Consider the following 13,492-nt stretch of genomic DNA (forward strand, 5'->3'; position numbering starts at 1 on the left):
CCTTAGTCGCCTTTTATTATACCGATGCGTTGGTTCGGCAAGCGATGACTCTGTCCTATTCTATAACATGACGCATTTCCCTTCTGAACAGACTTGACAGCTATAAAAGACAGTAATGTTTTTAAATAAAAGTAGATGAATAAATAGTCTTAATTTAGTGTTCGTAATCATTTCCACAATTAAATCTCAATACTGAAACCAATTTGTGTATTTCAAAGCTCGTTCGTAGAGCGGAGCAAATTGAAATTTTAAATTCAATTGGCATCGCCAGGCTTAAGGATAGAAGAGAAAAATGATTAAATTGGACTCGATTCAGTTAAACGGTAAAACCATAAAAACAACTAAAAGTTGATGAAACTGATTGAGTTTCGGAGGTAAAAAACGCTCAGTAGGTACCTACCTTGTCATCATAGTCATCATCAGCCAGAAGGCGTTCACAGTTCAATAGAGGTGTCCTTAGAACGACAGCCGTCCAACTATCCCTACGGTTGCCATCCGCCATCTTAAAAAAAAAGTTGCAAATGGCGCCGCCGTATTGTACGAATTCTCGCAAGTGGCATGCTTTCTGACAGATAACCAACCAAAAATAGAAAATTGTAGAAAAAAATATAACTCAATAAATAGTAGGTATTCATTCTGCAATTTAATAGTTTTTACGTATTAAATAGCAATAAAAACCATGCCTTCTACGGGAATTTTGCTGGTCTTGATTAAATCTCGGATGAAGCGCTATATGTTCCGGTGCGAAGTTGCTACTCGACAAACCTTTTTTTTTCTTTTTTTTATATGATCCCTAACTTTTCAATGATTTTGATTTTCACCCTTTGCCACACTTCTGACTTCCACTAGCTTACAGTGGTCCGTAGTCGGATCAACTTGAAATTTAGTATACGTTGTAAGTTGCATGAAAAGTACAGTCAGTAAAAAATACAATACCCACAATACAATGACTCTTTATTGTACACCAGAAATAGTAAGCGATACAGAAAATAAAAAATAATCTAAAAAAAATAATTGAAAAATCTTGTAAGTATTAAAAATTATTTTTTAATATAAACTTATCTATCACTGTATTCGTCTAGCATTGACTGAGCTCAAAATATTAATTTTGAATCACGTAAAATACTTCACCTGTATACAGCGTGAAAGTGCACTCTCAAACAGTTTGATGTTTCATTTTTATTGAACCCCTAAAAAGCGGACACGAAACAGAAAGGGCCCGAAAGCCTTTTAACGAAGCCTTCCACCCATTATGCTAGTTCTTTGTTACATTTTGTCCATTCAGTGGCCCGTTTCGGCACTGTCATTCATCATTATCCTCTATTGAATTTGTTTGCAATATGTTTTTAGCTTTTATTATGTGTTTAAAAGGTATTTACAGAAGCAAGACCCTTTTATAGACCGTCTTTGATGTGTGTACCTACAGGTCCCCATACATACGGTACATACGGATTTTGTCGTATTTGAATAGTGATTTAAAGACAGAACTACGAAACGTCACGCGAGCTAAATGTGCGAGGCACCTATCTGTCTCAAAAGCCAGATATTTAGCGTTTATATTAATTAGTTAGCATGATGATAATACTCCTCATTCAAACAACTATTGCTTTGCTCACCCGCGAACTTATAGCTAGGTCTATGCAACAAGTGCGTGTTCATGCAGTTCCTCCATCTCATTCCAATCACACAAACCAAACCATCTCCACCACCACACTACACTGACGCGTTTCGAACTCAACCAGAGCTCATCCACAGAGCAACACTACTTTCCCCATCCTACCAGATGTTAGTCTAACATGATGTTTGAGGAAACAGACAGAACGGTCCTCCTCCGGTACCTCCTCCTTTTGTTAAGTCGTTAAAAAATACTAGCAAGCACGCTAGCAAGGGTAGAAAGCCTGTGACATCGAAGTTTCTCGACAAGGTTACAGAAACACTTAAAAAGCGGCATCGTAAAAAACTCATTGGCATTTCCTATCGCAAGCACGTCTTTCTCGTACCACAATAGCATTTAATTTACCCCAAAAAATACCTAAAAAACTGGCGACAAAAAATAACTTTCCGAACAAGTCAACGTTGATATTATCATAATTTTTGACCTCGGCAATAACGGGCTGCTTGAAATTCAGCCGTGGCTCTAACTTTTACAAGTCCCCGCTTGGACTGAATGAGAAATAAGGCGACTTAACGAATGGTAGCTATTACAGTAGGCAGACAAGTTTCCCATTATAAGTGCAAGTTTTAGGGTTTCATCACACGCGTGGTTTTTTTATATAAGAAGGGGAAAGCGAGCATGCGGGTAGGCAATCCCGGCTGCCCATGGACACCTGCCAACTCGAGGGGTATCACAGGTGCGTTTCCAGCTCTTTGAGAGATTGATAGGCTCGTTTTTTAAAGATCCCTAAGCTGTACTGCTCCGGAAACACTGTCCCAGAAAACTGGTTTCATATTTAAGTCGTGCCTGGAAAGAAGTTTCGCTTAAAGCGCACGGTGCTAGATTGCCATTCATCAAGGTGATGAGGATGAAATGAACTGACGCCTGCGCGAAGTACGGTAGTGAAACCTACTTAGCTGCAGATCTCCGACCTCTTGGTCTCTGATATGCGCGTTCTGTTGCCAGTGATGACATATTATATGGATCCGAGACGTAGACACTTTTGAATTGGCTCAGAGATGCTCAGCGAGCTATAGTAATAATAAATAAATATCATGGGACATTTGACACCAACTTGCCTTAGTCCCAAAGTAAGCAAAATTTGTGTTAAAGGTAAATAGACCCATACCTGAATACAATGTTAAACACACAAGACTCGAGAGCTTCTTGCCGGATTCTTCTCAACAGAGGTTTTAAGGCATAACTGCTTGTTATAGCCTAAATTGAATAAAGATATTTTGAATTTGACTTTTGACTTTGAGAGAATATTTGCATCGCCCAGGGATCAAACCCGGGACTTCGGGTTAGTATCATTTCGTCTAAAAAGCAGTTGGTCTATGTAGCAAATTAGCAATTGGTCTAAGTAGGAAGTGGCCTAAGAAGCAACTGGACTAAGTAGCAACATGTCTAAGTGTCAAGTGGTCTAAAATTCTTTAACTCAGAGTCGACAGAGCTCCGCAAAGCGGAGCTCCTACTCCGCGTGGCTGAGGCGCTTCGCGCCTTGACGCAACTCAAAGCTAGCCTAACTTACCTATGCCTTTTCAAGTTTACGACAAAAACAGATTAGGACCAATTGCTTTTTAGACCACTTGCTACTTAGACCAGTTGCTTCTTTGACCACTTGCTACTTAGACCAGCTGCTTTTTTAGATGAAATGATACTAGCCCGAACCTCAAGCTTTGTAGTCAGGTTCTCTAACCACTGGGCTAAGTGGCAGGCCATGCACGTAGAACGGTATTGGCGTTGGAACCGAAAAGTTCTCATATGGAGACCGCTGATCGGCAAGCGCAGGCAACGCAGCCTAGGACGGATGTGCTGGCTAAAGCCGCAGATTGAATGTGGATGCAGGCCGCTTCCAACCGAAGCTACTAGAGGTCTATGTGGACCGCCTACGGCTGACATGATGATGATGGTGATGTGATCTAATGAGCGAAATAAGCAGAAACGTGATTGTAAACCTCAGTTTAGACCTGCCAGAAATCGCGCAAGTTGCATTAAATTGTGAAGCTGGAAAAGCAACGAGTTTTACGTGATCAAGCGAGCGCGGTAAGCCGTGGTGGCCGAGTGGTTTGACCTATGGCCTCTCAAGCAGAGGATCGTGGGTTCAAACCCCGTCTCGCACCTCTAGGTTTATCGAAATTCATGTGCGGAATTACATTTGAAATTTACCACGAGCTTTACGGTGAAGGAAAACATCGTGAGGAAACCTGCACAAACCTGCGAAGCATTTCAACGGTGTGTGTGAAGTTGCCAATCCGCACTGGGCCCGCGTGGGAACTACTGCCCAAGCATTCTGAGAGGAGGTCTCTGCCCAACAGTGGGACGTATATAGGCTGGGATGAGGATGATGAAGCGAGCGCGGCAACTTGCACGTTTTTGGAGATCTAAATTGAACATAAGTAAAAAAGTGGTTCAAGAAAGAGCACAACTAGGCTTAGTGTGCTATTATTTTCAAGTTAAAAAAAAGAGATCCATAGAGGGGTTTTCTTATGATCACATAATAGAAACGTGCTATTATTGTTTCAATTATCTTAGTAATAAATAAACAAAAGGTATATTCAAAACATCAAATATTAATTCATATTCCAATGCAGTATCAATTGCGTGCAATTATTGCATGGGTACGAAGACAATCATTCTAAATTGTATTTGTCACGTAAAAGATTGTTCGTTATTATTAAGCCGCGTATCCATTAGAGCAGCCTCAGGCCGAGCACCGCGAGGCGAGCCATATTTTGTCGGTTTTTTGGCCGTGCTCAAAGGAGCCTCAGTCTGAGCCGTGCCTTTGGCAGCGTCTCCACTTGCGCGGCCTCGGAGCGAGGCAGCCGCTCGGCCCGAGGCTGCCTCTAGTGGATACGCGGCTAAACGATTTTGTTTTTTCCTTTCAAGTTTAGAAAGCCAACTACTGTATCAATAACTGTATCAATTAATACAAACAAGCTAACTTGCTTAATCCATACTAATCAATACTAATATTATAAATGCGAAAATGTGATTGTTTGTTTGTGTGTTTGTCCGTCTTTCACGCCGTAACGGAGCGACGGATCGACGTGATTTTTGGCATAGAGATAGTTTATGGGCCCGAGAGTGACATAGGCTACTTTTTATCCCGAAAAAATGCACAGTTCCCTAAGGAAAAGCGCGCGATAACCGAATACCACGCGGGCGGAGCCGCGGGCAAAAAGCTAGTAAAATCATGAAAAGGTTCCCACAAAACCTCACACCGTAAACATACTAAAACATAGCCCCTAACATCCCTAAAAACGCAGATCACGTATCCGTGGACGTTTTTAAAACCCCCGCGGGAATAATTGAAGGCCCAGTGGCTACCAATAATTTAGTGGTCGCAAATCTACTTGAGACTTTTGGGGACGACCTTTATGTTTGAATGGTGCTTGACCGTTCCCTAATCCGATCTTAATGAGAATTTTTTCATTACGTTTTTATAAAATGCTGGCTGGAAATGATTGAGTTTTATGAGAAAATTTTGAATAGGTATCTAGTTTTGTGTATCAGAGATACGTTTAAGAGTCATTGAAGGAAAGACAGTGATCATCATTATTTCCTATACGAGGTATTTTGAAATTAATACTCAATATTTCAACAGGTTGTGTTAGTTTATTTAAACACCACCGTAAAAGAGGGGTGCGATTTCAATGTAATTTTATAATTTTCAAAAGGCATAATGTAATTTGGCATAATTTTTTAGTTATAATTTTTTTCCGCTGTAAACAAATAAATGTTCTTTCTGTAGAGCTGTACAAGTCAGGTTAGGTTTGTTTTATAAAGGTGTGAAAAATTAATGGATTCATAGAAAGAGTTATTATGACAAACAATACATTATGACAAACATAAAATTATGACTTTAAACAATTTTATTATGCGAGCCAATATGGACCCCTGTAAAGCTTTTCGATCAGAATTTTTGATTTAAATGTAAACTAAGTATTATACAAAAAACATACATATTTTCCAAACATTGAGTTACTTGTACAAGGGCTAACTTATCCCTTCAATACCAGTCAACTTTTAGGTGGATGAAAGGAGCATTCAATTCAGACCAAACGACAGAAGACCAAAAGAGAGAGCAAACCTCAAAATGACATCATCGAACCGTAATCAACACATGACGTTGCAGAAAAATAGTTGAAAACATCAAACTTGAAATTTCACAACTATTCGCTACAAATGAAAAGATAAGTACGTGACTGCTGAAAAGTATTACCAGTTTAATTCAATTAGAGCAATGCGCTTTATGAAGACAAAGTACGCGGAGACCGAAGCTTGGACAACTTGTTTCTTGCCGCGGCACTTGCAATGAAACATTGAACGTGACGGAGAAGTTATACAAATAAAATGTTATTTGAAAGAAAGAAAGAGAGAAAAACATTTATTCGTGACATTTTTTACAAATAAAGAAAAAGAAAAAAGGAAATAAATTTTGTCACGAAATGGTCCCATCCCAACTCAGCATGATGTCAACCTTGCGGCCATTTTTGCGGCGGTATTTTTACTTCTCATGGCTGTTAATTTTGCACTTGTGCTGAATCTAAGCGATATAAAATGTTTTTTGTGGTCTAGTGCATAAAGAAAATTTTTCGTCTAAAACCAAGGCCATCAAGTACGCATAAAAAGTTTACAAAAATCTTTTTTTTCTCATAACAATTCGTGTTTTTGTTAAATTCAAAGTTAACGCAATGAAAACGAACAGCCATTAAAAAGTTCATACCAGTTTTCCTAAAACCTTGACGTTTGCTATGAAATGAGCTCTTATAGTATAACCTAACCAACAAAAAGTTGAAAAACCCCCGACTATGTCCAAAGCTCAATATCTCAAAAACGGCTAAACCGATTTTGATGAAACATGTCTAAAAACCATTGCTAGAAAACCTGATTTCAAATTAAAAAAAACTGCATTCAAATCGGTCCACCCGTTTCGAGCTACGGTGCCACAGACAAACACACATAGCGGTCAAACTTATAACACCCCTCTTTTGGCATCGGGAGTTAAAAACTTATAACACCCCTCTTTTTGCGTCGGGGGTTCAAAACCAGGTACGATTGAGGTGAACTAAACAGTAAACTAATTATATTTGACTGTTAAACCCGCATTCATGATTGAATATTGTAGTCTTTTATCGGTCCACATTCATGGTCCTAATGAGTATGGGTCAAAGACGATTCTGCTGGTTTATTTGCTCCGTGGCAACCGCGATAATTAAACCGTTTCACTCGTCATCCGGGACAAACTCGGGCCTTGTAATTAATGACCGATCCTAGACCTTTTGGTGACTGAACGAGGTTCCATTGTGAGAGACGCAACGGACGAAGTAAAGCGAATTCCAGAAAATTAAGTTAGCAAAAATCCATACTAGGTATATATTATGCATTATAAATTAGAAAGTGTGTGTGTGTGTTTGTATGTTTTTGTTTGTATATTGTTTTTTGTCGAAACGGAGCGACGGATCGACGTGATTTTTGGCATAGAGATAGTTTATGGGCCAGAGTGACATAGGCTACTTTTTATCCTGGAAAATGCACAGTTCCCGAGGGAACAGCGCGCGATAACGGAATTCCACGCGGGCGAAGCCGCGGGCAAAAGCTAGTAATAGGAATAAAAAAACATCAGACGCACTCATATTAAATGAAATTAATTCGGATAACTCACGCCTTAAATCGAGATTCGTAATCGCACGAGCTAAACTCGATTTATGACGTGAGTTATTCGGAATAATTTAATTATAAAAGAAGCAGTATTCAGTAAGTCTTAAAATAAAAAGTATGATACTTAACTGATTGCAGTAATGTCCAGGGTTGTACTTTTTACAAACTTTTATTTAATTTTTAATGTTCAGTCAAGGTCGTAACTATAAATGTACAGTCGAATAAATTGAATCATTACCAGGGTAGAGAACCTTTGTGCTACTCGTACTAATGTCATTTTGACATCCTGTACTTTTGTCAAGGAAATCATAGTGCTATTGCAAACCCGCTGCGCGCTCACCTCAATTTCAATTCGTCCGCCAATCCCCAGTAGTGTAATATGGTTTCGCCAGAAGACCAGCGCTGACTCCATCCGAGGATTCAGCATTTATGCTGAGGCGGGACCATTTCGGGCACACAACGTAGTTTTACTTTGTATCTCACCCTTTTTCTTTTTGTATTTTGATATTATTTTTTGTCTCGAATAAATTTATTTCATTTATTCATTTTTATCAGTCATTCATTTTTTTCAGTCATTCATTCATTTCATTCATTCATTCATAAGACTAAGGATACAATGAAAACGCACACAGTAATGCGGGCGGTGCCATCTTGAATCATTCTATTCCATTTGTTATGTACGAGTTACGCAAAACAGTTCCCGCTTCCAAACAAAAACTCGTTTCGCTCTAATTCTTCGAAAATTCCCTTTCTTAAGTCAACGTAGAAAATTCCAGGCTCTACTCCAGCCAATTCTTTAAGAAATCGATGTTTACAAAGAATTTATTATCCCAAAAAAGCAAGAAAATTTAACATTTTCATGGATGATATGAATAATTTGCTTTCGGTCTGCTTTCGATGCAAATTACGGAAGACTTGTTGTTTCACAGAATCAATTTGGGAATTTCAACTCAATTTTAACTTCTTACACCAATCCCAAGGGTGTTCCTTTAAAACTCGGTAGCGATACTGAATTTTTGCTCACAATTTCGTTATCCCTGTTTGTATCTTTCAAACACGCCGACTTTTTGCTGAGTAAATTAATTGGGTGGGATTGTTTTTCTGACCGAAGTCAGCTTAGTAGATGGATGGCTTATATATCGATAGAGGATGAATGTGTCGCCCACTAGCCTTTGGCTGTGGTTTTGTTCAGTTTAACCATTGGATATGGCATTTAAGTTAAAAACAGCGCGGGAATTCGCTGAAATCACTACGTATCTACCCTTAGTTTTTTTTTAATGTAGCCCGTTATATGTCCCACTGCTGAGCAAAGGCCTCCCCTTTCCTCCGCCACCCTTCCCTATCCTGAGCATGCACTTGCCAATCGAGCTGAAATGCGCTCAGGTTGTGGGTCGCCTCTTGGGTTTGCCTCTCCGCACCTTTGGCCATCCCTCGGATCCCGTTCGGTAACGATTCGTGCCCATCAGTCCGGATGCATGCGGTAGATATGCCCAGCCTAGTCTCACTTCAGCTTGGCGGTCTTCATTAATTTTAATGAACTAAAAGAATTTCTTTGCTCAACCGTGACCTTATGTATGATAGCCACGTTTATGCAAGATATGCGTGTTCATGCAGTTCCTTCACTTCCTCACACTGTAAAAACACACACAAATCACACAAACCCATCTATCATCACCACCACACTAAACTGACGCGTTTCGAACTCAAACCAGAGCTCATCTTCAGAGCAACACAACCGTACACCATGCTACCAGATGTTAGTTCATTTATTTTCATAACTTAGCCGTTAACATTTCGGAATTTTATCCCAATCCCGTGGGAATATCGGGAGAAAACCGGTGTTCGTGAAATTTAATTTGCCTTTTTCTAATCTTGATCATTAGTGATTACTAATTCAAATAAAAAGTGTATTATGTGAATGTACCTACCTATTTGAGATTAACATTTTTGACTTTGTATTACTTGAATGAATTATGTATTTATATTTTTACCAGTTCTTCTTTTACCTCCTCCTCCGCCTCCGTATACCTCTGCATCGATCACCGCCTCCGCTAAAAAGTCCTCCGTCGCGACTCTAATTTCAACTAATGCAATTAATCAATCCGCTACAATACAATTCTATGGAAGCGCACTTTAATATCGCCAAGTGTTACTTTTGCCATAAGAACCAAAATGGCTGGAGATTTAGTTATCAAAATGTTGCTTCAAATTAATCTGCACTTTTACAACCACATACCAAACGCACGCTGAATCTCAATTTTTTAGAGTGCTGGTCCTATACTACGAAGTGCAAAATTCGACCTTCGTATCTTGCCGTCTCTCGCTGACGCTTATATTATTTAATACAAGAGTGAGAGGGACGGTACGATACGAACTTCGACTATTGAATTTCGTATATAGTAGCCCCCCAGTGCAACGATGAAAAATCAAGCCAAACGTTTCTCTTTTGTACTTTTTTCGTGTGAACGTTTATTTCTTATTTTACGGATGAAGGATTTTATATGGACACTATTTTTTTTATTCGTTTTTTAGTAGTATGCGGGATGTACAATCATCGTTTTTAAGGCATTGTTACGAGTTGTTTACAAAACTTTCATAAACTAACTGTTGCCGTGTTGATTAGTTAGGTTATTTTGCAAATAAAATTTGACTTGTTTCAAATGATGAGATTGACTTGAAATTTGCTATTAACTACGTAGAATGTACAATACAGACAGCAGAAGAGCTTGCTAGTCCTGCTGCCAAGCAGGATTGCCTTCATGGAGAGTTAGACAGGTGGTAAAATTACAGGTCCATGAGTTTTTCGTTTTAGAACTCTAGGCGGGCAATGCATATCAGCAATTGTCTGTTGTTGCGGGTATCCATTTGCCATATAACTCAAAGCAGAAGTTTTTGTCCAAAAAATATTTTTAGTTAATAGAATTTTTGTTATGTTAATGCTGGACGTACTCGTAAATAGACACACTACATTTTATTACGATTTTTGAAATGATTCCAATAACATAATCGTATAAAAATCATCACCATCATCATTTCGCTCGCTTATTTCCGCGTTTGCATATTTATTGCAGTTTTGATTGAGTGTTTCCAATCCTGCTTCTTTGTTTGCTTCTTTCCATGTTTGTAGCTTTGCTTGTTTTCATGCTTACAGCTTCGCTTGTTTTGATGTTTACAGCTACTTTCGCTTATTTTCATGCTTGCATTTTTATTTACAACTTCGCTTGCTTGTTTTCATGTAGTAGGTTGCCTGGAAGAGATCGCTCTTAAGCGATAAGGCCGCCTATTGCTCACCTTGTATTTTTTTCTCTGTGTATCTGTTTTCTGTATCGCTTACTGTCTGGTGTACAATAAAGAGTCTTTGTATTGTATTGTATTGTAGTTCGTCCGAGTGTAGCCGCGGGTAAAAGCTACTTGTTTTTTTTTTACATTTTGACAAGTTGTGAGGTAAAGGTTTAAATATTAATATAAACTTCGAATAGGTGCCTAAAAGAAGTTTTGTATTTCCGCGGCCTGTAGAAACAAAATTAAGTTAAATTAAAATACTTTTTCGAGTCCGCAATTTAGATTTTGGCCTTAATTATTTTTGCTTGTTCAGCTTCAGTTTCGGGAAATGAAATTAATTTGTAAACCTTCTTTATTTGGATGGTTTTGTTTAAAAATAACTAAACCATATTATAAATATGCTTAGGGAATAATATAAGGTGACGTGTGCCCATTAGGGCAGGCCACATAGGTCAAAGAACAAAGAATTTCTTTATGGTGATCTTCTCTTCTATACAAAATTTTATCTTAGTCGGTTCGGCGGTTTAATCGTGAAATGGTAACGGACAGACAGACGTACTTGCTTTTCTATTTAAAATATTAGTATCTTTACTAATATTATTTATTTATTTTATGTTTGTGTGTCTGTCTGTCTGTTATTTTAAGGATAATAGACGTAAGGAACGGATAAGGTAGAATGGGGATGGGATCATCGTAATTTTTGGGAAATCTCATAGGTTTTTTTGTAAAATTTCGAAATAGCCTAAAAGCCGAATGGTTTACGCGAACAAAGTCACGGATAGAGGCTAGTTAATAATAAAACAATAGTTATCTCTATTACGATTTCTGCTCAAAGGATTTACCCAAAGCTTTCATAACATCTAAAACATCGTGGAAAATGTAAACCAATTTCGGTACTGCTTTTATTAAATTTGAATAATACAATTTTGCAGGCAAATGCAGGGCGGCATGATAATACTAAGCATAACTTTGCATTTGCATTTGTGGACTAGGTTTGCAGGAAATACGAACAGTTGTCTAAAATTGTCCAGCTGAGAATTTTAGCTTCAAGATTACTTACGTTAAAGCAGGAATTAGTTGGGTAAAGTCAATCAATAGCCTTAGCTATTTTTAAGGCACAATCATCACAACTTTTGCATTTAAAAAGCTACAGCTAGACACTAAATTCTCGCTTTTATTTAATTGTTTTTAGTTTTTAATTTTTTTCGAGATGCTTTGTGGGAAATGAGGGTGTGCAGTCGGGAAAAATCCATCATGGACTAATCGGAGGGGAGAGTCACGACAGTGCCGGACTCACACCAGCTAAAAACCGTGGCGCACGTTGACAATCCAGTTGTTAGGTGGAGATTACTACAGGGAGGAGAGGGTCAGGGAAGTTTCTTATCTATCCACGGAGTCTTGCTTCAGCCATTTGCTCAAGCATCATCGACGGCCCTCGCGAACAAACATGTACAGTTAATAGCTCTTACACAATTTTTTTTAATGCTGAATGACGTTCTTTTAGCTACTACGGACTATCTGAATTTTATTCAAGTAAGTAATAAATAAAGTATTTTAAGGCAATGTAAATGTTTTTCTAGGGAAAAAAGAAATCTACGAGTATGTTACACATAGATCTCGTCTGTTTTAAACAATAACAAACGTGTATCATTGGTATGGAGCATCTTGGGATTTGTGTAAAAAAACTACTTTACACGTTTATTCGTGTCGTTTATTTTATTGCACGTTATTGTATTGTCTCATGAATAATGCATGTCAATCAATTAGCTTGTGTAATAGTCTATGTTCTTCACAGTTTCCATGTGTTAGAGTTTTTGCATAATATATAGTAACTAGCAGGAATAAAAACTGCAACAGTTAGATAGCAAAACAGGTGATATTAAAAATTCACAAGAACGTCCCTGCAAGCGTTTGATAACAATCATTATCAAAACGAATTTCCTACTTGAACATTAGTGTATCGGAGTGATACACTAATGTGTGATTAGAGCAATTTATAATTTGAAGACGCGTGAATCTTTAAGATCTTTTTTTAAGGAAACGGTATCCTAACCCTGCCGTCGCTGTATGTTTTTGAAATAATCATGTATGTAAGGAAGAACATATGTGATTTTCCTACTAACGTCGATAAGCCAAAGGCTACTAGAAACACAGGGAAGCTTAAAGTTCCATCTTACAGGCTGGCTAAAACCAAAAAGTCGTTTCTGGGAAATTGCATAGGTTTTTATAATAAAATTCCAAAAAATATTATAAATGAAACGGATACAAAATTCAGATCAATAGATCAACTTGACAACAGTCAAGAAGACATTAATATCTAAGGCGTATTATAAAGTTAATGATTATATCATGTACAGGAAGGTATATTTGGAAATAATTCCGATCCCCATTAGCGATCCCTTCAAATAGCGAACCTACTGTGTTAAAAATAAAGTTGTGTTAAATATTTGTGATGTATCATTTAATAATATTGTAAATCTGTTTAAAAAAAAATATACCTCGTTGAGTTTCTTGCCGGATTCTTCTCAACAGAGGTTTTACCGAACCGGTGGTAGATTTTTGGTGGTTTGACATTCATATTTTTATAGCCTAAATTGAATAAAGATATTTTGACCTTGACTTTGACTTTGACACATTTTCGACCTTTTACGGCTTTAACATGAATAACAGTGTAAAACATCTTTGAAATAAAAGTAGGTAAAAAAAGAATTTGTGTTATTTACATTTACTGGTAAGGTGAATTTACAAAGTTCAGTTTTCATTAGAGGTGTTTCCTGCTTCGCCTCAGGAATGGAATCTTTATCAGTGAAAACTCAGAATAATTTTTAAACGGTGTATTTTATAAAGAAATAAATGGCCAAGAAAAGGGAATCGTTTACAAGTTGCTTGGCT

The sequence above is a fragment of the Choristoneura fumiferana genome, chromosome 20 (genome assembly GCF_025370935.1).
Source record: "Choristoneura fumiferana chromosome 20, NRCan_CFum_1, whole genome shotgun sequence".
NCBI classification, from domain to species: domain Eukaryota; kingdom Metazoa; phylum Arthropoda; class Insecta; order Lepidoptera; family Tortricidae; genus Choristoneura; species Choristoneura fumiferana.